A 27,897-nucleotide genomic window follows, 5' to 3' on the forward strand; every position below is an offset into this window, starting at 1 on the left:
CTCGATCGACCAATCGCGCGGGTTTCTGTCCTTTTGCCGCGCATCGCGTGGCACAAAAATTCACAATAACAACAAAGTTGTTTATATGCACAGCACCGGCGTCTGTCTGACCATGCTAGTCTCGCTACGCGGCAATTGATCGGTGGCATTCTCGCAAGGATCGCGTGATCGGGCAAATTGGTGATTTTTGCCGTGAGCGCAGCAACCGTGCTACCGCAACGGCCCTGCCAAACGCTCGGGGGCGCTTTTGTGCGTCGGCCGTGCTCTGTGTGTATGCGTGTTGTGTGCGAAGCAGCTCACAAAAGGTGAGCAGGCCACTGGCGTATGGCGAGGGATACGGCTTATTTCGGCGACAATAACCATGCCAGGAGTGAGCATAAAGACGGACAATGGCCTCCGCTAACGTGAAAATTATTCTGTCAAACATTCGAGCGTCGGATTATCGCTCGGCCTCCCTCAAGCCCCGGAGTGGCCCGGACTTGCCCATCTCGCACGCCTTTCCACTTTCTACTGGCGCTCCTTCCTCGGCGGTGTCGACTGGGCCTTGGGACCTCGATCTCGGGCGAATCTTGCGTTAATTGGCCAGGCCACCGTGAAAAAGCGCCCGGAGTAGTCCTGAAACGAGAAACGCTCCGGCGGAAAATTTATGCGTCGTGTGGAACGTCTAATAGGAGGGGGGAAGCTCGTAGGAAACTCGCGTATTCAGCGAAGCAGCTGTGCCCCTGCTAGACAGGCGGAATATTGTGACATTTCTTTCCACGGTGACATATTCAGTGTTCAGGATGGTATAGGTTAGCGATGCTTCGTTGTGTAGCATCAACCGCACATACATTCACAGGTGTACGTATACGTGTATTTAAAGCGGGAGTAGGCCCTTCAATAGAACGGAACACGATATGCCTATTCAAACCCCTGCTGGCATAGCTGGCCTCATCCTAGTAAACACAAACAAAACAGTTTACTCTCTCTCTCTCTCTCTCTCTCTCTCTCTCTCGGTATATAGTACATCTGAATCTCTCAAACGTCCATCAGAAACTTGGTAAACTCGAGAGAGAGAGAGAGAGAGAGAGAGAGAGAGAGAGAGACCTGATCGTACACAAACTCTGCTTGTGTCATCCCCTCTCCTCAGGATGATGAGACAGCACTCTGCGCTGGATATGCTAATGTATACAAACACGTCCGTTCTTCAAAGACGGACTGAAGCAAATCGTACAAAGGATTTAACGTACGCCAGAAATTCTCTCACTCTCTTCTTCCCTTCTTATGACCCGTCTGTATATAGTACTCGTTTTCCACGATATCAAACTCTTGCCATTTCCCTTTTCGTCCAATTAGAGATTTCTCGATTTCTCAAGAAATTATAGATTGATCCATGCGAAACTCTCGTTTCATCCAATAATGATTTAAAAATATCATGTATATAATTATATCATATTAATCGATAAATAATTGAAAGCAACTAATCAGCACTAATTATTCACCTAATTTTCCATTCATCGTTGAATCTGATATGCATACGAGATTTAGGAAGAGAGAGAGAAATAGAGTGTACATATGCCCAGGGAGGGAGGGGGAGCCAATTATGATAAGAGCTTTGAGATAATAAGGTTTGTAAGAAGTAACAAGTAACGATCTCGTTTTACTTCCAATTAGCATCTCCTTTAATGACGATCAGTTGCATACACGCGGGCTCCATTACGCTTTGGAGCACACGGACGCCTTACCTTACACTCGAATCGGTCCGCGTGCATACAGCATTTCATCTTTTAGCGTTTAGCGCACGCTCGCACTCGTATTCTTCGCGCGCGCGCGCGCACACATTATTATGTACAATGCAGCCTCCAGCACATACAGAAAGAGCAATCGAGTAAAAAGAACGAGGGACGGAGAGAAAGTGTATGTGCAGTGCATAAAAGGTATGTGAGAGGAAAGAAACAGAGAATTTAAGAGAGAGAGAGAGAGAGAGAGAGAGAGAGAGAGAGAGAGAGAGAGAGAGCAGTTAGATCCATAAAAAACTCTTTACCCTCACCGCTGGAAATTCACCCTACCACGGCAAGTATACTTAACGTGCACCCTCTTTTTTCCACCACTCCTTCACCATTCTGTGCGGTCCCACACCATTAACTCCCTACAGGGAGATTCTTGTTTTATCGTCCCCTCGTATGTGAACACTCCCATCAGACCACGCCCATCGGCAACCACACTGTACCAATCGAATGGCTCGCAGCCAGCCATTTTGGTCCAGCGCGGAGGCTGCGTGACTTCCTTCGTCCTTGTCTCGCTCGCCTGTTGGTGATTTTGGTCGTTCGATCTCGCCTTCCAGCTATCTTTCACTCACTCACTCTCTCTCTCTCTCTCCCTCCCCTCTCCAGCTTCCTTCGACAGGAATCTCGCTTGCTGCGCGCGCGCGTATCGAGGGGGACTTTGGGAGGTTGCGCGTTGTGTTTCATGGAGAGGATTAGTGGACGAAGCTGGATGGAGGGGCTGAATCGACAGGGGGTGGGAGAGGCGTTTTTGAAAAGAGTCCATGTTAAGGGGGGAGGGGGGGGAGGAGAAGAAGCGAGGAGGGGAAAGCATGGGTGATATCGCGAAGGAGAAGAAGAACGGGAACAGCGCCACACGACGGGCTCAGTTGGTATTAGGGAGTTTGTAGGTCGCCGCTTGGCCGTCCCTGTCCGTCCGTCCCGGTCCCGCCGTTCCTACGTCGCGTCGTGGATCGCGAGAGAGACAAGTCCACTGGCCCGTGCGAGAGTATCGAGATATCCGGCCTGCTCTGGGGCCGCGTCAATATCGCGATCGTTCGTTTCTCGATCTTTGCAACGGTAAAAGCTTCGCGCCCAGTACGTACAGAATCGTCGTTGGCTCGTACGGAAAACCTTCGGTGAAAACGGGTGTCCCTTCTCTATAGGGATCGTCGTCGTGACCCGGGCGCGCGCGCGCGCGCCACGTTTCTATATCATCGCGTATAGAGAGAAAAGCTCCGGAATGAAAGCTTGTGAGAACCAGACGAATAACGCGAGAGACGTGAGAAAAAACACTCGATTAGTTTAGGGAGAGAGAGATTAGGGAGATTTGGACGAGTGAGGACGTATCTTTGATGGACGTGACAAGGGGAGGAAGGAACAGGAGCGAAGGGATATTTTTGGAGGTATAACGCTGGTCAGGGGAAGAGAGGACGAGAAGCGTCAGCTGGGTGGTCAGCCAAGATTTCAGAAGGTAAGTTAAGGTGAATAAGTTTCCTCGGGCTTGTTCGATCAGCTTGTACAAAAGCTTGTACAACAGTGCTACCGGTGTAAACACGATCATGAGGATAGGTCGGCGGTCTCGAAGATTTTCTTGTCAATGGTCCACAGAGAGGTTTACCCCCCGTGGATCACGGATCAAGCCTCGGTACCTCCTCCACTCGTTTCCCATTGTTTCCCCTCATTGTTCCAATACTCTCGCAAGACTAAATCATTACTTTGCAAGTACGGTTTTTCTCCACTCTTTCGGTAGTTCCGCCGCTACTTCCTTCCGTCGAACTTGCAGCAACACGTTCCAAAGAGATACGTTCGAATCGTTCAATACAATTATCAAGAGTTTATGTTTACACTGTAATTTGCACGATAATATTGTGTCGTAACGTATAGGCAACAGTTGTATCGCTTCGAGGACGGTATCTGCTTTGGAGCTCCGTATATATAGTACACCTAGCGGCAAATCAGAATTTTCTACGCGGGTATGATGGTAATTTTCGATATTACCTCCGCATGATTAGTCCAGCTCGAACCCAATTTTTACAACACCTCGTACATTTCTCTTTCGTCTGGGGAGAGAGGGAAGGTTTTTTTTTTCAACGAATTTCTGTAGCATATTGAAGAAATTTTTTGACAGAAATATAAGCGACGAACGTGCCAGTAAATGCGAACAGCCGGCCATAGGATTTTACTAAACGGCACCGATTGACTCGGCACGCCCTATAATCATAGTGCCGACAAAGGGCAGGCGTTCCTCCCGCTTAATGAAACTAAAATTCTCTTCTTTCGCTCTCCTCTGATATATTGATTCTTAATAAGCGTTGTTATTATTTCAGCTACTCGTGTTACATTATTCGATATCTATTCCCCGCCTAACGTAATCCAATTATATTAAAGCTTGCCGCAAGCGTGAATGCTCCATTGACGCGCGAATTCGGTGCTCGGATAATTGATTTGAAAAACAATCGTGCACACTCGTTCCGTTTGCCACCTGTCGCACGCTGAAACGATTTAATTCTCAAAATACTCGAAACTCTACCCTATTCTGTTTACATCTGCGCCAATAAGATACTCGGAATCAGAAGCGAAGGAAAATTTGAAAGAGCGTGTGAGACGGAGAGAGACAGAGATATAGCGTGTTTTGAATGATCGAAACTTCGTGGAACGCGTTATTGACGATCAGTCTCCTTTTCCTCCGAGCATTGGATTTCGAATTACACAATTAATTAGCGCTCGTACGCGTATAGCTTTTGATCGGCTCTATTGAGAATATTTCCTGGCGACTCTGGCTTGCTTCGGGAGGGGCGTGCTTCGCTTCTTTGTGAAGAATCGCAGCGTCACGTTGGTTAATCGTGAGGAAAAGTGCGTGTGCGCGTACTTTGGCGCTTGCACGATGTTGTCTCGGCATTGTCGTTGCCGTCGGCGGCGTTAACGTTAACGGCGCGCGTTAGACGATACATCAATCTCCTTCAGAATTTCTCGGGGAGATAACTAGACTTTGGAGAGCGGGAGAGCGCTCTGACAGGCCAGCGCGCCGGCGGATAAGTCATTTCAATCTTGTACAGCGCCGCGCACTTGTACACGTGCCGACCCCGGAGAGAAAGCATCAACGACGACAATCTATGGCCGCGACGGCCCCCGCGCGCTTTCCTAATCTATCATTTCAATTATAAACTTGCGTCGGCAATTCCAAATCGCGATTACCTTATCGAATATTTCAGTCATTCCGTCTAATTACGCGTAAGGACCTCCACTTAAATCTATCCGACGGCCATTACCGTCACGGTTCTTCGCACAATTAACTACATTTTTTTTTTTTTTTTTGCAAAACGCACGATTTTCTTTTCCTCGGAGCTCCACGATTTGCGTGAAATCTTGTAGCGTGGGAGTGGTGGAAAAGATGGATTAAAAAAGGAGGTTTATAAACGTATATGAAAAGGAGTTTGTCAAATTGCGCATAATGAAAGAAGAAGCAACTCATTGGGAGTGGTGGTGGTGCGTCTGACGGGAAGGCAGAGAGATGCTTGTGTATTATACTATATATATATATATATATAAGAGAGAGGGAGAGAGTTGGAAGCTTGGGTTTTCTCGAAGCGAGAGGACGGCAGGGGGCTGCGATATGCATGGGTCGCGAACCGCAGGACGAGCGGACAATAAGAGCGAGGAATGCCCCGCAGAGCCAGACATGAAGACGTCACTCACGATCAGAAACGGTAACGCGCCGCTGGCGGCTGCTTCGCTGGCTCGCTCGCTCTTTGCCTTCCTTCTCCTTCCTCCGGCCCCGACTCGCTCTCTTATATTATATTATATATATAGCATACCTATACCTGCAAATCTTAAACCGGCGAATCTCCCACTCGAGCCTCGCCAACCGAATCCTTTATATCGCTAACCGAAAATCTTCCACGGTAGCTCCCACTTATCACTTACCGAAGAGCTAATCTTACTCACTTTTATCCCTCTACCTTGTTTTTTCTCGAAAACCGAATGGAGCGAAGAGTGCGCGATGCAGAAATTGCCAAGATCATCGCCGATCATTCCCGGTAGAATTGCCGACCTCGTCTTCCAGCTAAAGATGACTAGCACCGGTGAGTTAAAATCTGGGAGGTCATCGCGAAAGACTCTCCGGGAAATCCATCATGGCTGACACGGTTGGAGAGTCGTGTGGAAGCTTTGTGCAGGTTGGAGTCCTCTCGCGAAAGCTGCATGGCCTCTCGTGCGAATGAGCGGGAGAATATCGAGAGAGATTTTTGTTTGAAATTGGCAGGGGGGAGATAAAAGAGGACGGGAGTAGAGTGGGAGAAATGTCACGCGATGAGTGTCAAGTGTAAATGGGGCTTAAGGGTTAACGTCATTGGATTCTCGTAAGGGAGAGAGGCTGACAGGCATAAATCTTATGTAATTTAAGCTCGAGCTTTGAAGGAGTCTGACAGGGGGCGCCAAGTGCCATTTCAGTGCTGCCTCCTACCGTAAATCGCTCGTAAATTAGTCTTGGACATCGACGGCTCCCTCGCTCGCTTCGCGCGACGACAAATCCATCACAGCCAGTGAGCCTGGATCGCGCGTATACTTTTTTTCCCTCTCTCTCTCTCTCTCTCTCTCTCTCTCTCTCCGCCTTTTTCCTTTTCTCCCTCCCATCTATAGAAGCTATAGTGTGTATAAAATATAATAAAATTGACGAGTCCGGTGATAGGTACGCGTCTCTCGAAGCCTCTTTAAAGCCGAAGAAGCAGAGAAACGTCTGTCGAATTTTCTGGTAGAATTGCTGACCTTGACACTGCAAAGCTCGTTTACGGTAAACACGAGGAGAGGAAACAGGCAAGCAGGTCGTTTGTAAAACGACGATCGTTCGAGTTTGTTTTAAGAGATAATCGCATAATGCGGATCCCAGAGTGCGAATCTACGGGATTTGTGGTTAGAGCAGCGAGATCCGTTCTCGAGAAAATCTGATCGTTCGGCGCTAAACGAGTGAATGGGCTAAGAGAGAAATAACAGTCCGGTTAAGTAGATCTCTTTGGTCCGGGCCGTGAGGCACCTGTGCCGAACTTGTGTCCGGAGAAAAGGAAAGCTTTGGGAAAATACTGTAGTTAGTGGTATATGTACTATTGGTCGTGAGAGTTGATAACGAGAGGGATGACAACGGTTGTCCTTGTGGTTGAGAAAGCCGAAGATGCAGCCACAACACAGACCCCCTAGCTGGCCTAATAATCAGTTTCATTGTCATTCTTAAAAACAGTTTTAAACCCTGGGATCTCCAGGGACCATTCCGAACAATTTAGGACTCTGCCCATCCTGGCCTGCCTGTCCTCTCTTCACCCCCTCCCCCCTCCATCGCTTACTCTCTCTCTCTCCATCTCTCTCACTGATCCGGGAGCCGGCCTTCGCACCAATTAGTGCTCCGGCAAAACCACCGCTGTAGGGGTCCTCTCTCCTGACCAGACTATCCCGCGAAAGGCACCGGGAGAGGTCTGATCCCTCAACACCTGGACACGACGTCCCGACCAGAAAGATTCCAACCTGCGAACGTCCCCGACGAACTTGATTCGCGCGCGCCATACTCGTTCCGTATATACATTTTTCGAAACAATTTTGGTACAAAGGTCACTCTACTCGAAAGTCAGTCACTCTGAACCGGTACGATTAATAAACTTGAATTTTTGTATCTTACTCGGCTAAAAAACTTAATTTTCACACTTTTTTTCATTCTCCTCTACAAAGTCCACTCAACGTTCATCTGGTTTTCTCATCGAGACCGCGAATAAGATGAAACAAGTGCAGCGACTGGAGAAAATCTAAGACTTCGAAAGGAGCTTTTTTTCTTCGAGCTTCCACGGTACTGGAGAACCAGTGCCGATGATTCGTAACGTTACAATAATAATATTTCACGATAAGCTTCGCCATACGCAAAGTTTGCATCGCTCCGCGACCACTCGCCGCAAAATAAACATTGACGCGCGTACAACCACAAACTTTCGATCGAAATGCGACAAAACCACAAGCGCTGCACAGATGTGCTATATAGTATACTATGAGTGAATAACAGAATTCATTGGAACAGAATTTGTGGTGGAGAGGGGGGGAAGGGGGTGGGGGGAACGAAGATTGCTAGGTTGCAGTGTTTCGTGGAAAGCTGGTGAAATATTTAGCGACGGTGGATGAAATTTCGCGTATAAAACGTACGCACGGTGCAGAGTTGGATGCTAAAGCTGAAAGATGGTCGTGACGGCAGAAGCAGCAAAAATTCACGCTTCTTCGCACCCCGAAGAGACCAAGAGGCGTTAGAGTCCAGGTATATTAGGCCGGTGAAAGGATTTTTACGACTGGAGCGTTTGTTGATTTGCCACCGAGCGGTTCTCGGCCGACCGAGTTTCGTCCTCTTCGGGACTCGTGCACGGCCCGAATTAACCTTGACGCGTAATCAAACAGTCATTCTTTTTCGCTATAAACGCAATGATTCCTTTTCCTCGCCGCGTGGCACATATGGATAAGACGCTTCTGTGATTTTCACAATTGACCCTGGCGTTAAAAATGCGAAAAGAATTTATCTCGTTGCTCGACGCGAGCTTAATTTCGAGTGGCTGTAAAAAAGAATATTAACCACGCGAAGAAATAATTTACGCCTCTCGTAGAATCTTGCTCCACAAACGCAGCGCACATTTTTATATTCGTAACACGCGACATCTGCGCTTGATCGTTGCAGAATTTGGATTATCGACTGTATTTAATTACACAAACACTTGTGCTCTACTCGCTTGTATTACGCCATACATATATGCTCTCTCCGGATATTATCGCAAGCTCTGCAAAAACACTGTACTTTGCACCGTGCAATCATCCCATTCGGATCAACATAAACTTTTAACAATATCATTTGATAAAACCTGTAGGTTTGAAGCGTGCGATAATTCGTACAGGTCGGGTGTACAATGGTAGGAAATGAAGTAGATTTTATTGCCACTTTAAATCAAGCTGTCGAGGTGACTATAAAGTCGTGGCATTTCGAAGCGCGCGCATAATCTCTGCAGCCGACTGTCTATCGCTTTCGCAAAATCACAAGAGTGTTGCATGGATTCTTTTTAAATAGCGAGAAAGATTCGGAATATAACGAAGGTGTCAGAGAAAGAGAGAGAGAGAGAGAGAGAGAAGCATATATATATATATATAATAGAGTTTCACAGGTTCCGTGAAGCGAAGTAGAAATGGTATGCACGGATCGATATTGGGGCGGACAGTCTTGAAATGAATAGACGGGAATCAAGTAGATTAATAAGGGAAAGGTGGAGAATCGTCGTACGGGCTGACGCATAGCTAATCGAGAAAGCGAGGGAGAGGTGAAAAGGAGAAAAAAGTGAGATGGAGAAGGAAGGAGTTGGAGGAGGAGGAGGAGGAGGAGGAGGATTTGAGGTCGCCGCGTGGTTGCTCCCGGTGGCGATGCGTTATAAAGCAGCGTCGCGCTGTGCCGTCTTTAAGAATGTAGCGTGGAGGTTGATCGTGAAGAGCGGTTGGCTCGCTTGGGATTCGGTTGTTGGTTTGCGAGTTGAGCCGTCGCAGGTGTAAGAATGTGTCCACCGTGTTGGGGCGAAGCCAGCAGCAGCGGGAGTAGCAGCAGCAGGCACCTCCAACGGGTCGAAGGAAGAGAAGCGGCATATTTCATCCATTGTCGCCCCTCGACTCTGCCGGGGCGGCACTTTTCAACTTTTTATAGAGATTTTTATACGGCTATATCTATAACGCTCGCACCGTGCCCCTCTCGCGCCTCAGGACTTGGGAGGCCACGGAAGCTATGGGATTGGGGGGGAGTTATTTTCAAGCTGGGCGAGGGTGGCGTGAAGGGGGGGGGGTGACCAGCCGCAGTTCCACGTGAATATAATAACGAGAACGGGTTTCGTCGTCGTCATCGTCGTCGTCGTTGTCGTCGTTACTGCCGTTTATGCTCGTCGTCCTTCGGATACTCTCGCCTTCTATTCGTCTCTTTTCGGCATCTTCTCTATTTTTCCTCGTCCACCCACCTCCCAATCTTCCACGTTTGTACCGATCTTCTTCTTAACCCCCCCCCCCCTCCTAGATCGATAACCACGAGAGAATTACCATTTCAGTGAACGAACGAATAGAGGGATAGGAAAATTGTGCTGATAATCGAAAGTCGTACTTCTCGCTAGATTAATCCTTATAGGTTATGGACAAACTATTCCGTAATGAGGACGTTTAGCATTGGCTTAGCCGCGCAGTTACGCTTCGCCAATCGGAGGATTGCTTTTGCTCTGAAAGCTATACACGAGGATAGCATAGGACAGTAGTATAAATATCTAGTAATGATATGCTAAAATATTTCGTCGGGAGAATAATAAATCAGGCACATAAATTTCTGTTCACTGATTGAAATTACAATGCTTCAACACGTGTTTATTTATAATCGTTGGGACGCGCCGGAGAGTTTTCGTTTGTTTTGTTTGTTTTCCTCGGTGCTTCTCGGAAAGGCAGTAATCGAGGAGCTCGAGCTTCGCGGAACTTTGTATGTTTATCCCTTTGGAGGAACGCTCGCAGCGTCTCGAGTGGAATGCTTTTTTCCAATGAGTTTATATCTGATTTATGGAAAGGAATTGGCCTGGCCGTGCGTGTGTATGCGTGTGCGAGGAGGCGCGATAGGAATCGAGCAGCGTAATAAGATAAATAATAGGAGGGCGCATTAAGCGTGATGTAAGAGTTGTAAATCAAGAAGCGTGGCTCGATAATCGAGTTTCCCGCCTGTTTTGTCCTCGTGGTGGCTATATCGATGGCACAGGACGACGAACGAGTTTTTACGGCTCGTAAAGAGGCTACCGTTGGTCTCCCCCCTCCCCCTCCCCCCTCATCCCAGAATCCAAGATCGCAGCAACGTGTGAATTTACAAATTGTGGATTTGGAATCCGGCGTACGCGCTCCTATAAGCGGAGGATCGCGGCGATCTGGGAGGTTTCGGTGGAGGGGGGAGGGGGGAGTACACGTGTTTCGGTGACGGGGGGAGGAAGCAGGACGAGGGCGCGAGGAAGGAATGTCGTACACAAAGGTGTTGAGGTGGATAGCCGCGCGTATACACGGAAAATGAGAAGAGAGAGAGAGAGAGAGAGAGAGAGAAGGGAGAATGGTGAGAAATATCTAAAGGGAGGGGAGGGGGAGTAGGGGGATCGGTGGATGCGTATAGTATACGGCTATCGATATATTACGCTGCTTGCGATCGTGTTAGTGCAAAAGGGTGAAAGGAAGGGACATATTTTATATTTATGGCTGTTCGCCGCTACTGTGCTCTTGAACCGGCGCGGCGGCTTCCACCACAGAGTCTCAACTCTCTCTCTCTCTCTCTCTCTCTCTCTCTCTCTCACTTTATCTTATCGAGAATATTCGAACCTTTTCGAATCTAAAACTCCAACAGGTACTGCCCCTAATTTCTTATTATCTCAGCAGCTTCATTTTGTCCTTTCTTATTAAAAGATTTATAGGGATTTTTTCCGAGCTTCTTGTTTCTTTTCGACTCAAGCTGCTGCAGCCTTCCGTGCGTTTCTTCCTTTCGTCCTCATCACACGGTCGAGCTCTTTGCTTCGTTCTCTCTCTCTCTTTCTCTCTCTCTCTCTCACTCTCACTGCCTTTGATTCCGTGGCGCGGTCGGCTCGACTGGACGCACAGAAACGGCGACTGGCCCATGTGTCATCTTCCCATATTCCATTCCTTCGTGCGATACGTTCCACGCTCTCAGGATCGTTTATAGGTGTGCGCGAGCGCGCGCGTTTGTCCCACATCTATATATAGATACGCCATAGTCGAGTACAGACAACACCATAATGCGTCTCCGCCCCCTATATATACGGCTCGATCAGTTTTGTAACTTTTTGCCAATTTTGCCCATTCTTTTCAATCAAGAAACATTTTTCATCAATTATTCCATTCTTTTCACGCTGCGAAACAATAAACTATTGTAATTTTCTCTTGTGCCATCTTTATAATAAATCGAATTGATACTCGAAGCAATTATTCGAGGTTGGAGAAAATCGACGAGTGATTAGATTTCCAAAGCTTTCATTCGATTCTTTTCTAGCGATAAATTCTCGAGGAGTCTCGCATCTTCACTCCATATATATATATATATATATATATATGCTTTATAACCTTTCGCTAAATCTGTCCTTGGACCACTCCTCAATCGAATAAACATTTTTCACCAATTGTTCCATTAATTTCCACACTGCCAAACAATGAATTATTACAATTTTCTCTTGCCAAATATACTATCTTTATAATAAATATAGAGTCTCGATACTCGAAACAGCTGCCGAGGTTGGAAAAGATTCTTCCAGTTATATTATACGATTAAAGTATCGCGATTCAATAACGAAGATCGTAATAATCGAGGAGTGATTAGATTTCCAAAGCTTTAATTCGAGTGAAGTATCTTTTCTAGCGATAAATTCTCGAGGAATCTCTCGCGCTTCGCTCGCTAAATAAATACAGAGAGTAGTATACGGCTGAAATATTGTCTTATAAATTTCACAAATGAAGCTTCGATCGTTCTCGCTTATGTAACTCGCGCGGCTAATGGAACAGTGGAAAAATTTCTGCGAATTGCGCAAAATCTTTTAATAATTTACGCGCGTAAATCATGCGTGCCGAATTAGGAGGAAGATCGGTGAGATTTTCGTGAATAAATAGTCGATAAATTAGTTCGGTAAATACGACGCGCTTGGTACATTATATCTAATGGTGCGCATAAATTTTTCAACTACGCTTTTGCCTACGTGCTTCATCCCTTCGTGCATCTCATGGTCAGTTTCTAAATAAATAAATACGTGTGTAGTATAATATATAATAGCGGAGTTTATTTTTTGAGCTGACTGTACATTTCCTTCGAGATCACCTCTCTCTCTCTCTCTCATTTTTTGCACGCGTTTGACCAATAATTTACGAGCGTGGATTCCTATCCGGGCCACCGGCTCTCTCGACCCTTAATTAGGGATTGTGTCACCGGCGCGTTTCTACGCTTCTAAATGATGACCTTGACCCCTCAACGCTCCTTCCCTATAATCTCTTTATCTAGAGAATCCACCTAGAGCTCTCCCTCTCCCATGAAACGGAATCAACGACCAAGAGAGAACGAAACGTGTGTTTATGGGGTGGTAGAAGCGATCGAGTGCTTTACTATCAAGATGAGGGAGAGTGAGAGAGAAGAAACGTGCTCGATAAAACAAAAATCACACTTCCACGATTTTACAAGTTTCGTAAAATGTATATCGATAAGAGGAAAAGTGAATATACGAAAATTTCCAATCGTCTATGAAATTTACAAAGATTGCTCAAACGAAGCGAGAGATTTCGATGCAGAGTTTAGGGTGGCGGATGCGATTAAGCGTATAATTGTCGAGAGAAGAGAGCGCGGGAATGAAAGAGCGTTGGATAAAAAAATGGCGTTGCAATGATTCTACAAGATTGAGAAAAAATGTATCGGCTGGATAGAAATGGGAGAGAAGTTTAGGGGGGTCCTGCGGAAAGAATCGAGGGTGGATTGGGGGATGACGCGAAGCGTCCTTCCGATGCGCACTCCAAGGAGAAAAGGAAGATGCGCGCGCGTAAAGTTGAATCATATTAACCGTTTGAAATCTGTCCCCGTTCATTTGTCGATGCGGCACTGCGCGAGTATTGTATACATATATATATATAGCAACGTTCTAAACCTGGGAAGAAACGGGGGGTGGTATGAGGGGGAGGGTTGGAAGGGTGACGGAGGTGGAGGAATCGTGTCGAGCATACTGCGTGGAGATCCTTAATGCAGAGCGACTACGGGCGACGAACCGTGAGCACCCTGGCTAATGCCTCCTAAAAGCATCCTCTCCGAAACCCGACAGGAGCGACGTAGACGCGGAGAGAGAGAGAGAGATGGACTGGAGGCTACAGCGGTGGAAATACAAGAACGAAGCATTAACGGAAAAGAAAAAGGGAGCAAAGTTAACAGGACGAGATATGTTGATAACCACTGACTTTTTTCATTCTTTACATTTTTCTTTATTTCACTTTTTCAAGCAAAGCAACAACCACGATACACCGTATAGTGAAATTTTAATTACAAGAGGTACATATATATGGTTGGAGGTTTTCCAACGATGGTTTGGTTCCTCAGAGATTTTCCAAAGAAGGTTGTTTGGAATTATATTGGATGCATCTGTAGGGAAATTGTGAGGGTGAACTGTACGGACGATGGCACAGATTAACGCTCGTACAAATTGACGTCGGAAGTATAGGAATTGGGAGATTAGTAGGGTTCTTGCGGATACTTTAGTGGGAAAACGATGTAAAGCGAAAGAAGATCGAATCTGAAGAGGCCCTGCGACCCTTGACGAGCGACGCCTGTGGTGCAAGCCTACTTAGCTTCTCTCTCTCTCTCTCTCTCTCTCTCGCTCGCCTTTATATATACCTTATTCCCTGTCCATTTAGCGGAACACGCAAGCAACCCCCTTTTGGCCGTTTTACGCCAACAACGCCACTCGCTCCGATGAATGTAGCTTTTTGTACTTTGCATCACATAACGCTTGGACAAGCGTTTTCAAGACGCTTTTCACCGGAGGAAGGCCCACGCCGCAATGAAAACTTTCTGGGGAGACCCCTATCCCTTCCACGGGAAAACTAGGATAAGCCTGAATAACGCGTACCGCAGATAACCATCTCTCGATCCTTCGATATCTTCCACGTCGGACACTCTTATTCTATATATATATATATATATATATATATATATATAAACTCTTCCTTGCGCCACGTTAAACTCTCTTAAAGAGTTACGTCAATCACTCTCTATACTATACATATGAATAATATTGCACGAAGAAACGATGCAATTTTATTATTGATTTTTACATCAATTAAATATTGATTTTGATCAATCTACTCGCGGATGATCGCCTTTGGTATTATGTTGCGTCGATGGAAGGATATATCGAGAGGTTACGAGGTATATTGCTATATGTATATATTGGCGCTTTGAACGAAAGGAAGGAAGGAAGTAAAGCAGGAAAGGCCGGAAAGACGAGGAGCCTGCGGCTCGAGGGGCGGTGTCTCCCCTAAAAGGCAAAATGAGGGGCTTTGCCCATTGGAAGAAAAACGAAACAGAACGCCCACTGAGGGCACACTGGGATCCCTCGTTATTACTACTCCTTTGGCTTACCTTGTGCCAGAAGCTAACGGCAAATAACTTGCGGTTTTCACGGATCTCAAAAATTCTCCTCTTCTTCTTCCACACCCAGAAGACCATGTACCCCTGAACGTTCACATTCAAACTCGCGTGTCTCGCTTCACGATCGCTGAAAAAAAATTCCCTCCTACTTTTTTCTCTCCTCTTTCCCCTTTTTTTTACATTCTCCATATCGCAAAATTGCGCGGGCAAAGTTATCGCCGCAATTCCCTGCGCTCGCGCGCACTTTCCCAAAAGGTGCTGCGAAATTAGTCTTATTAAAGCGTTTTACGATCCGGTATTACGCTATAAATAACTGTATTAAACAAGATCGATAGGGGTAAATGCAATATGGCCGAGCGCGACGCGTGCAGGCGAGAAAAGGGCAAGAGTTTATTGTGAAAAGCGTGGATGTGGATAATTATCCGGAATCTCAATGGAAAATGCGTGCGAGGAGTCTCGCGAGGGTCCTTTTCGTCGTTTAATTATATGCACAACCTCGAGTGTGCACGGTTGGTTATCTAAGAAGCACAGCGCAGTGGCGTTGGAACTCGTGTCGCTTCTGTGCTTGCCGTGGAACTGGCAGAAGTGGAGAAAACCGGTTTCGCCGAGGAATCGCTTGGCCGAGAAGCGCGTAAAACGCTTCCTCAATTATTCCATCGTAAATCCGTGCGCGGCGCGAGCTGCGACCAACGCAATTTGTCCCATTGGAATTATTAAAAAAACCAAGTAGAAAAAGTTCACGCAGTGTTCTATATAGTCCCACAGCTGTGCGCCGAATGGTATTCTTGCAAATGGACCATTTTTCTTCAGGCTTGTTTTCCTCCTCCAACTGTGCATACATGCGGATCGAGGAGTTTGGAGAACGCGCCTGATTCACCGGGCGCGAAGACTCTCCGTAATCGTGGCTCGAGTTCACCGCGAGCCTCCAAGTTGAGAACTCGGTGAAATATATGAATAAAAAAATGCTGGGTCAAAACTACGCTGTAGTAAATTCGTAGAGGCTGTTACTCGGGTCCCGGAGAGAGTTTGCCTTATTTTTATTTTGATTTTCCACCTGTGGAAAAAGTTTCGAGGCGAAGGGAGGCCAACAGGAAATATAAATTAATTCGGCTGGTTTTTGGGGTCGAAAGTCTGGCACCGCGAGACCTCTATGGTATACAGCGAAGAGGGTGGATCTCTCTTGTCGGCTTCCATTCATTGCGCTCCAGGACTATAAATCCTACGCCCTCAGGTTCATTGTCCACTCCCGACCTTCCCTTCCTTCTCCTGCTTCTTCTTCTTCTTCTTCTGCTACTTCTTCGTGAGAACCGGACGCGTGGTCATTTTTTTTCAATCACGCGTTAATCCTTCGTGCACTTGTTTCTACTTTGCACTTTGGTGTACTTTTGTTAGAATTATGGAAAAAGTACTTTTTAAGGCGTTGATTCATCGGTTTATCGAAAGATTTTATGATCCGTGGAGATTCGGTTTTTATTCGTAAGGATTCCACTATTTTATAGGGATATATGTGTCTATACATGTGTGTAAGGTTTCGGTTATATTATCGAGCAAATTAAATGATCGTACAATGTGAGAGGAATAAGATACTTTCTATATATATATATATATGTGAGGGAAGGGACCCCTGGTACAGCACTGGGAATTAATTTGATGGCATGGCTTAGTTTCCAGTGGTCACGTGACTCCGGCAGCTAATCCACAATCATTGGCAGAGCAGACACGTGACGTTCCCGAGGCAATCGCAGCCAACAGAATTTTCGCTCTTATCTCTTCCTTCTATCGGCTAGAAAACCACCACTCGATTATTCCTATTATATACTTTTATAGTATCCTATTTAAACATATAGTATATGTATATAGCCTATATAGAACAATCGAGCAAAAATATTTTTTTCTCAACAAATTTTCATTTTTACACTATATACAAATAACTTTCAATTTTTGCCAATCAATTTCCATTAAAAATATAATTTTACGTTTGATTTGCACGAGATTGCTGAGACGAGAAAATAACTTGAAAAGTAATGTGTGTCCCACGAAGGATGGCCATGCCAATAACATCGGATAGGGGACAAAAATCCAAGTAAAAAAGTCCTAAAAACTTTTTTGCTAGCACCCTTAGTTAAAAAGTTATTTGGAATTAAAGATTATCGATTACAGTAGCCTTTCTTAAAGAGGAAGATTGTTTTGGTTGCATTATAAGGCCAAAAATGCTAAGATTCTGTGAATTTAAAATACTAAGAAAAATGCAAAGCCAAACATCCACTTGAGCCTATTGAAGTGGTGTGTTTATGTTTTGATTGTTTTTACATCGCTCATACTCCAAACTCGGTCGCTCGTTTTTTAATAGGCTCAAGTGGATGTTTGGCCTTGTTTTTTTGTTATTATCCTCATTCACAGAATCTTAGCATTTTTGGCCTCATAATGCAACCAAAACAATCTTCCTCTTTAAGAAAGGCTACTGTAATCGATAATCTTTAATTGCAAATAACTTTTTAACCAAGGATGCTAGCAAAAAAGTTTTTACAACTTTTTTACTTAGATTTTTGTCCTCTATCTGATGGCATTAACATTGACATCATTCGTGGGACACCCTTTACAAAGTATATGTATATAGAATGAGAATAGAAGCTCCTGTTTGCTATTTTCTGGTAAATTATCGCGTTTATGATTGAAAGAGAGCCTCTATACACTATATATACACACATACATATACGTACAGAGAATACAGCGTGCTCTTCGAAGATAAAATCTTGGCATTCTATGAAACGGCGTAGGCCAATAAACGAGTCGTTTGCCGGTGATTAACTGTTAGCCGAGGAATCCCTAGGGAATCCCCGCATAGGGTGGTTGCAGAGGGAGAGAGAGAGAGAGAGAGAGAGAGAGCGGAATGGGGAAGTCTGCCGCAAGCGGCAACACGGTATAACGCACACAGCCCGAGTAGCGGATAGAGGATAGAAGAGGGGGGGGGGGGGGGGGAGCTAACGTAACGGTGACCCTTTAGGTGCACGCGCGATACGTATCGTGGAAAAGAGGGCTCGGCTAATTCCAACCGGGTGTGCTAATCTTTGCTAATCGCAGTGTGCATTCAGGCCAATCCCGGCATGACAAAAAGCCCGCAAATCTCCTACGTCACCCTACAATGACACGCTCTGCCAATCAACAGTCGTGAAAACCACCTCGAACTTTTCGATCCATCCTACTATATATCATCGTTTCCACGCGTTTTCGTCCGACAACACTGGGATCACCTATATCTATATATATATACTGTATCTTTGGAGAACGATACTTTGCGAATTCTTATAAGAGACAAAAAAAAATATTAAAAGTATATTTAGAAGAGTACAAGCAGCCGGTTATTCGGGTAATCGGTATAGGAGATAAAGTCGGCGAGGCATCAAAGGAATAATTGTATTATTATTCTGAAACGTGCTTGCTGCTTTAATAGTGTTGTCATGACATTTTAGCCGAAGGGATGCAGATAGAAGATAAGAGTTCTGAGTTACACTCTTTTTGCATACCAGCTGAGAAAAAAGGCTTTATAATATATATATATATATATATAAAGAGTCTCGGAAGGTGGTGGAGGAGCAGAAGGTTCGCCTCGGACAGGTTGATGCGTGAGATGAAGTCTGGCGAATAGTTTCGGGGGAAGGGGTAGCCCGCATAATTTTACCTATATATATATGACGAATGGAGAAGGAACGCGGCCACTACGGCCAGTTTCATTGATGAATAACGAAAAATAGAGAAATGGAATCTTTAAGATTTTGCTGGATGAAAGTCGTGTCCATTACGTATATATATATATATATATATATATATACGTTTGAAAGCTGTCCTTGTTCAGTGTGTATCGTAGCAGGAGGACAGGTGCACTCGGGACATATTGTACTCTTTAGGAATAACCGTCCCATTGTCCGACGAACCAATTCTTGTGTCATTGCCGTGTCACTGCTGCACTTTCTCACGTACCTGTGCAGTATATGTATAAGTTTTGTCCGATACTCCCATTTTCCGAAAAAAGCTTTGGGAGACCCAAGATCGATGAAATCAAAGTTTTAGTAAGCCTAAAAATTCCTCCGAAACTATTAGGAAAACTATTAATACTCTCTGGGATGATTGTAATTTAATTTTACCGATGCAAGTTTCATCGTGAAATTCTCAGCGAGAGCAATTAGCAACGATGCCTGATAATGGAGGGCGAAAAAATATTGCGGAGAGGAAAAATAAAAAGGTCGTAATTTTTGTAGGATTATAAGTTGAAGAGGGCCGAAAAAGGTGAGAGACAAAATGGGGCTTACGTCTCCTCAGCGGCCGTCGGCTGCTCGCCAAACGTTTGACGAGGGCCGATTTGCATCTCGCAGATTTGGACGTTTGCCGAATTCGAGCGATCGAAACCTGGAACTCTTTGGAAGGTCCCGTCGTCACTCGGGCCATAAATTAACTCTTGACATTGTGCCCACGTGACTATATAGATACATTTTGTCAGAGACGTCTTTGGTGCAACGAGCAACAGAACGAGCAACAGAACGAGTAAGAGAGAGAGAGAGAGAGAGGATGAGACCTAAAATGTCAATTATCGCAAGTCAGTGACATCCTAATGGGCTCCGCCCCAAAACCCGTTCTCTTTCACTATTCTATCGGGTCGGATTAGCTCTGCTCATCGAGTGTTCCAAATGCCATCGATCTCGAATGCCGAATCCTCAACTCCGGTCGCACCAAATCCCGAAACCTACACCGGAACACGACTCTGCTCTTCCGCATATACCCAAAGTCTTTCAGGTCAATTCTACACCTCTGCTGGGACTAAAAATTCCAGGCGTCGCAAAAATATTCCAATTATTCTATATCCCCCCCCCCCCCCCACACACTCTCAAACAAATTTATAGCGCGAAAACGATATTGCAAATCGATGACTAATACACGACAGGAAACGATCGAATCGATCGATAACGGACACTTGTGCAAGATCGATCTGTTAACGTTCAAGCTTTACAATAATATATGTCTCCGTGCGCCAAAAGATGAATCAGCTAAAGTTGGAGAAGCGAAAGTCGCGTTTCCTCGTGTACGATGTGTAAAAAGGAAGAAAAAAGGAGTGAGGGAATAGAATGGAGCGAGGGAGGGGGGAGGGGGGAGGGGGGCTGGCGTGGAAGGCAGGAAAATAGCGGTGGATTCCGTGCAAAGGCGACTGGCTAAAATCCTAAACAAACTAGGTTTACTCGTCGATCATTGGAGGCTGGGTAAACACGGTTTACAGGCTGGCAACAAACCAGGCAAATTGTAACAAACCGATCTATAACTAAATTACACGCTTCCGACGTGCGGGGTCGCCACGGGCAGCTATATAAACACGTCAGCACCGTATTGTGCGTGTCTCGAACCCGGATCGAACGTGGCCATTGTTATGTCTGCTCTCTCGCTCGCTTAGCTAGGACCTATACTGGTACAATTTTTTCCATCTCGCGCGACTCGACACACACGCACACAAGCTGCTCTCTGTTTACCTTAGCGCAGTGCGAGCGTGAGTACCTCGGGCTCGCTGTGTTTACCTCCTATCCTTACCCAATGTCACTTTTCGTCCATTCATGCAACTCGATTATCGCTATTATGCTCTATATGTATAATATATTTCTCGATTCTTGTTTACATCAATCTTCGGTCGTCCATTCTTTTACAGATTTCTTTACGTTTCTACGACGAAGCACAGAGTTCCCGGTAAAGCTCGAAGACTCTTGCGAGAAACCAGGCGATTCTCCGAGTAACAGGAGAACGTAGAATGATCATTAAAGGATAATTGTAACAGGGTGAAATAAATTGTTTATTTCTGTGAAATCTGCGTGAAAAGACATTGTTTCACGGGGTGTCAACCGGAAGTCTTCCGGAGCTCCTCGCGTACGCGTATAATGGCAGCAAGAGATTCCGGAGAATTTTCAAAGAACCGCGGCTCTCGTTGAACGGTAAAGGAACTAAGAGAGGGGGGAGGGGGGTCTATGGCAAAGGGCGGGATTCTTTTTTCCTTCAAAGGGATATCACTGGCGAGCAAAATGATATTTGAAAGTTTGTATTTTGAAGGAAATAGACTCGTACACAGCCGGTCTAATCCGAGAAATACCAAGGATTCGCTCCTTGGGCCAATTAGACGAGTTAAAAAGGTGGAAAGGAGTGAGAAAGAGAGAGTAAGAGTTAAGAAAAGGTAAATGTGGTTAAAAGTGTCCTTGTCGAAAATATTCCAAAAGCGGCAAGATTTTGTGTGAGAGTGAGAGAAGTAGAGGGGAGGGGGTGCTCTTTTTTCTTCTTTCAACCCCATTACTCTCTCTCTCTCTCTCTCTCTCTCGCACTTTGACGATAGCTGTTCCTGCTGACTGTGCAGTGGAGAGTCCAGTTTAACGCGGGCTTTAACCAATTGAATTCATAGGCTCGGGTTAAGCCTGGATTTGTGGCTTAGCACTGATGGTGTTTGCTACCACCACGAGAGATTTAACTGTTTCTGCGGCAGGGAGGTCGTTCTCGAATCGTGGTCCAGGTACCAATCCACCTATATCATTCACAGCCTGATGCTGACCAACAGTTATCGAATCTACCTTGGCGCTTTTTCCCCAGGAGGACCAACCGAACCGATATACCAAAGTACCCACTGTACCTCAAGAATCAACCTTATTTTCTTCAGCTCCAAATACGAGTACTCTGCGCGCTGAATCAGGCAAATAAATCAATGAAAATCGATATAGTTACGAGAACAAAGTAACGAAAGACGTTCGAAATATACAATTAACTCGGTCGGAATAACAAAATTTCCAGGAAAACCGACAGAACCGATATACGGGACTACGAACCGCACCTCACGAATCAACCAAATATTCATCATCTCGAAACACGAAAATTCTTCATTTCCTCTCACCCCTTTACACCGAATTATGGGAATAAATCGATGAAAATCGATGCAATTATGAAACAAAGCAACGAAAGACGTTGAAAATGGAGAATTAACTCGGGCAGAATGGTAAGATTCGCATTGCATACTTGGAATTCCTCGGTCACACTTGGCTGAGCATTGGAACGCAATCAAGCTCGTTCCCAGAGACGAGTGTTTGGGGTGAGAAAAAAAACGATTAATTCGGGCCCGGCGAAACATTCGAGCCACTAAGCAGCGAGCATGAGCGTGTATAGCGCTGCTGCAACACAAGCGAGTCTTCGCACGACCGATATCTCCTATAGAATTTATATATATATATACACACAATATTTCTGTAAGCAGCTGCAGGATCGAGGCCTCGATTATTCGATCGTTCCGAAGATTTTCTCCCGTTTGCCCGCGGAGGACAAAAATATCTCGCTCAGCGGGAACGACAAGGAACTCCTGCTATCCGTGTGTGTTCATATACGTGTGTGTCACGGATTTGTTCAACAAGTAGACACTCGCACACCGACACACCCGATCGAGCGTGTATATATATACGAGTTTGAAGGTAAAACGACACTGACACAATAATAAAGTTAACGCGCCGGAGTTTTTCTGAATTCCTGCATGTGTGTGTGTGTGTGTGTGTGTGTGTGTTACACATATTTAGACGTAGGTATTCTTTGTTATAGGTTTGGCGCGTGTATGCGTGGCAAAGAGAGGTAAATATGTGTTGGTCGGTCCAGCACCGGAGAGCACATAGCAGTCAGCCCAGTTGGGCCTTTAATGATGATCTACGGTTAGCTACCGCGCACAGCTTCTATAAACCTCCTAATTTCTCCTCTATAAATTCGTCGGACGCTTCTCTCCCCCCCCCCCTTCCCCTTTATCTCTCTCTCTCTCTCTCTCTCTCTCTAGCGCAAACCACAAGCCGTCATAAATACACAGCGTGTATTTAATATTTGCGTCCACGCATCAACACACGTACACATAGAGACGCACGCGTGTGCGTGTATAGTCACATGCTCGATACGTGGCGAGGCACGAAACGCGCGGCACGTTTGTATGCACGATTTGTTAGCGAGCCGCGCGAAGACAGAGAGTGGGAGGGGCGCGAGAAAGCCAGTGAAAAATAGGAAGGCCCGACACACACGCTATTATGACTAATGAGCTAGACCCTCCAGTATCCCACACGTGTTTTTTTTCACTCCTCCCCTCGTTCCCTTATTTCTTTCGCATTTCTCGAATTCTCCAAAATTTGCCCGTAATTTTATTGTTTTTTCTTTGCACGAATTTTGCCTCGCATTTTAAAATAAGCGTATATATAGTTTTCCTATATTCAACCGGTGATGAGTGGAAGGCGTTGAAAATTGACTTGAGTGGCGGTGGGATTGGGTGATTTCTGGTGTCAAAGGAGGGGGGGGGGGTTCTTATTAATAGGAATAAAAGCAGGAGCAAAGGAGAATATCCTGCGAAGGCTGCTGCTGGAGCACGGATGAGCAATCTCGACGCAAAGTTTGCACGAGTAACCTCGTTACTCCTTCGAGGGTCATTTCCAATGGCTCGGCTTAACAGCTAAGCTCGCTCCGAGTCCTCGATCAATCGATCGAATAACGAATCTCCGCGTCGATCGGTTCCTCACATTTTTCCGCCACGGCGAATCCTCACAGACTGTGATAAACCTTTCTTCGCGTTGAAACACGATTAACTCCGTTTGCTCTCGTCTCATGGTTCACGCGAGACGCAATTTTTGAACGCGAAGCTGAAAGCTCTTTGAATTTTCCACAAGACTCGAGCTTCTCGTCTCTTTGTACGAGAATTATCGCGCGTTGTTTTTTCCAGAAGAGAATATTCCCCTTTAATCCCGCGTCTGTATACGATCTTCCGGGATATTTAGAGCGTTAATCCCGAGACACTTTGCATCTTCATCCGAGCGACCGTTTCTTTGTACGTCTCTGCGGAGAAGCATTTATTATTAATGCGAGATTGAAAAATAGAAGAGAGTCTGCGTAATTGGGTTAATTCTGCTCGCAGACGTACAGTATAAATTATATATACGGAATGAGATATATTTTCATGCGGTTTTAATAGTTTTAATTGGAATTGTATACTAATTTTAATCCTATATATGGAGGTGGATGGTCTCCAAGGTTATTGTTATTATTGAGAACTAAGGCGCGTTACGGGAGCGGTTGGATGTTTCGGAGCATCGACGAGATATTCTCACGATTGGTTATAGCTACCGAAAAGTCAAATGGTTGGAAATAAAAGTATAGTAGAGATCGTTGCTGGTAGGATGTATGGAGAATGATAAACCGGTTGGCGCGAATGCTCCCTGGTATCCGAGTGAAAGTAATAAAGGTCCAGAAGTAAATAAGGCGAGGATGATTATGGAATGGGCCAGTCGCAGCGTATAACGGCCTCGCGAGGCGGCTTCGTCGTAATGCCGGATCACATTTACATAAATTTCTTAATTTCCTGCCCTCTCGGTGTGTCCCACGTGTTTCTAGTCGAGGATGCAGTATTATTATTGTCCCTAAACACGTGTCTAATAAAATTCCACATTTGCCTCGTATCGCCTCTATCTCGATTCTCGTTCATCCAACTAATTTATCCCGAGAGAAACATCTGTTCGAAAATATTAGTCGTATGATCGAAATTCTAGCGAATGACACGGGCAACTTGGGTGATATTTACAGCCCTGCCGGAAAAAACAATGCGCTTCGACAGTGGACATTATTGTTATTGTTACCACAATAAAAGCCCTATTAAGCAGATTTTTACGACTATCCTAAACTGGATCACTTTTATTGTGATCGGACAGTAAAGTTTTTTTACTCCTCCCATTGTACTCTTCAGCAACACTAAACATGCAGCATTGTGCACTTGTCACGCGCTCCTTTATTACCCTAGACACACATAAACGCACACAAGTTTTGCGCTATAATAAAGTACCTGAGTTTCGTAAAAAATAAAGTTGTCCAGACAAATTTCTATGGAAACCTTTCGCCATTTATTTTAGGCATCATTGTACCCTTCGAGTAAATTGCATGCACTATATGCTATAGAGGGAAAAGTATTGTTTCGCTCCGAGATTTTATTTCACCTCACGCTCATCAATACAAATTCATATTTAACCAGTCCAATTTGTGCGTCGTTTCCTCGGTATCGCGTGACACAGCGCGAGAGCAGAGATACAAACGGTTTACCACTGACAAATGACGCATCGTTTCTTGGACAAGTTTCACACTGGCAGAATTATTAGACGTTTATTTATTTAGCTACGCGCGTGTTTTGGTTTACCAATGCTACGTTCCGTGAATCGTGCTAAGTACTCCGTAGCCTCCGAACTTCGCAGAGCTCGGTCAAACGGAAGAAGTTTTGTTGTGTTTACGATCGGGCCACGGACATTCACGACGAAGGAGCGTAGAAACGCGAAGGGGCATTGCGAGCTTCGTTGCTCGAGCGTGCGTGCGTTTTATTGTACCGCAATAATAAGGACTGTGAAAGAGTGTCGCGAGGAGTCTGTGTGGAAAACAAAGCATTGGAAGAGTGGTAATCGCTATATCGTTATAGGTGGTCGAAAGGAAAAAAGAGATAAACACGGCTGAGCAGGTCAGCGAAGCAAAACACAGCAAGCTAATCCTTCATTTCGGGGAAGTTGCTTCTCTTTCGTTTCTCGTGTCGACCTCTATGATAGTAGTTTACTGTGAGAAACAACTCGAAGAGAGTGCGTTGTATGGCGTAGTAATATAACGGCTGTTGTTGCTCGCTCCTATCCCCGAAGAACCACGTGATTACTGTAATTCAACTAAATAACAAATTTTGTTGTAATGAATCAAAACAAAACTTTTAAAACGTCAAATACGCGTTTTTATTTGCTGTTCTACTCTGCGCAAACGGTCGTTAAAAAATTCCTCCTGGTGCGATCTTAGCAAACTATTTCATCTTCTCTCCCACCGAAAGATTCTCTTACCAAAAACCATCGACGCAATTTCTTCAACCACTTTTTATCCCAACGATATCGCGCTGCGTGGACTCGGCCATTTTCCTCTCTGACGTCACGCAGCAAATTATTGATCTGGAAAGCGATGCTTCGCCAGCGAAAATTTCAAGAATTTTTCCTTCGTCTCTGCTTCGATTGTCTATTTATATAATAAAGTTTGTACATCGCAGAGGGAACGAGGGTTGAAAGATAAAATCTGCATAGAATACAAATAGAAAAAAATGTCAATTTTCCCCGTTTTTGAAAATCGAGCACCGTTATTTTTCGTGGCTGTCTCGTTGTTCACTAATAATAAATTGTGGTTGGAATCAAGGGGTTGGTAAAATTCGGGGTGGAAGAGGGGTTGGTTTTAACGATGGGTTCGTTTAGTGCTGGTAATTCGAAGGTCGCAATAACGCGCTGTAAACGCAAATTTTTCAGCGTGGAAGAAGCGTTTGGAAGCGGCGCGGGGCGTCGGGCGCGTCGTCGGGTGGCGGCAGCGAATGGGGGGGAGGGGGGAGGGTGCTGGAGGGAGAGAGGCAGAGGGATGGATGGATAGGGGAAGTTGATTGCGCGAGGAGGGAAAACGACAGGGCGGAGCTTGGAGAACGAGAGGAGGTTTAAACGCGCAAACTCTTGCGACACACGCCCAAGTCTAGAGGGGGGATCCCCCCTCCCCCTTTCCATCCTCTTTACCCATACATAAAACGTCTGTCTACCGTGGTCTCTCTCTCCCTCTCTCACCATTTCAACGTCTTTGTTTCTCCTGGTGTTCTCCTTCGGCGAAGCCACCCCGTCCGGTTCTTCCTCTTTCGACTCTCCCCCCCCCCCCTCTCTCTCTCTCTCTCTCTCCTCGTATGGATTTTTTATTTCACGCTTCTTCATCGGCAGGCCTACGCAAATTTGTCTCGCAAGATAAGAGACATGGCAGACGGCCGACTCTCGCGTTTCCTTCAAATCTCTCTCTCTCTCTCTCTCTCTCTATAGTTGCATGGTGTCCAGGCTTGTAAAGTGACTCCCTCACTGTATCCGCTTTATAATTCTCATCTTACGTTACACGCTCTCGATTTTTTCCTGTTTGGAACCGCTAGCCGACACCCACCCACACCTCCGAGGAATTCTCTTGCGAGAAAAATCGTTGGAGCATGCTCGCGCGCCGGATGGATGGAGCGAGAGGTATTAGGGTGAAAATCGAGGAGAGATAAAGGAAGTAGGAATCTTAGCATTGATATGGGATGAATAGGGAAATGAGTGTTTAAGAATGGCAGGTAATAAAAGAGGGAAAAGGGGTTCTTCAAGGGTTGAACGCTGGAGAGAGAAGGTTGAGACGGATGTATATAGGTCTAGAGTATGCGTGGATAGGTAGGTAAATGGCTGGTCGAGAGAGACAGAGGCAAATGAGTGAGGGGTAAGAGAGAGAGGAGGGGGGGGGGGGGAAGGTGAGTCCTTTTCGGTCAGAGTGGCGACGTGCGCGGCCCGTGCCGCCGTGTCGCTCCTCTGACCGCACAGCGCTCACCACAGCACAGCCTATTATTAGCAGTTTGGATTGGTGCCGGCCGGTCACCGACACCCCATAATGTTTACCGTGGTTCCCTAATACCTAGAAAGCCGTCGTCACTTGACAATACAAAAATGAATTATTGCCAGATGTTTAGGGGTTTTTCCATGCTCCAACATTTAATCGTTCTTCGACTCATTACTCCTGTCCCCGGCTTCTCTTTCTTGTCTTATATACCTACCGTAAGAGAATTTGAATATTGCAGGTATACTATGCTCAGATATATGGAGGGGGGGGGGGGGGTAGCCTATCGAGTATTGTACGTTGTTGGTATGGTAATGATGGCAAGTGCGGATTGCTTCTAGAGCTTGGTTTAAAGGTTTTGATGGATTTATGTGCATCACACCGAGCGAAAAGATTATTTGCATCAATGTATAATTTATTTGTCTTAAATAAATGGTACAATCCAATACGGCGTAATTAAATGTAGTGTTTGTGAGAAACGTATGATTTATTTGGATGTTCTAATTAAACCAAGAAATGATATATTTGTCTGAAATTTATTAATTTCTTGCA

At 45.4% G+C, this 27,897-nt stretch overlaps 1 protein-coding gene across 2 annotated transcripts in view; it reads left to right on the plus strand.

Annotated features, from left to right (window-relative positions):
* The first annotated feature begins 2,670 nt into the window (after positions 1-2,670).
* LOC136776323 (homeobox protein OTX2-B-like) overlaps positions 2,671-27,897 on the plus strand; it is a 50,865-nt gene continuing 25,638 nt past the window's right edge. For both annotated transcript variants that reach the window (XM_066731755.1, XM_066731756.1), the window contains exon 1: positions 2,671-3,216. The gene's annotated coding sequence lies outside the window, so the exon portion shown is untranslated. The remainder of the gene's footprint in view (positions 3,217-27,897) is intronic.

Source organism: Prorops nasuta, unplaced genomic scaffold (assembly GCF_024137725.1).
Source record: "Prorops nasuta isolate Cenicafe-Biocafe unplaced genomic scaffold, Cenicafe_Pnas_1.2 PNAS00009, whole genome shotgun sequence".
Taxonomy (NCBI): domain Eukaryota; kingdom Metazoa; phylum Arthropoda; class Insecta; order Hymenoptera; family Bethylidae; genus Prorops; species Prorops nasuta.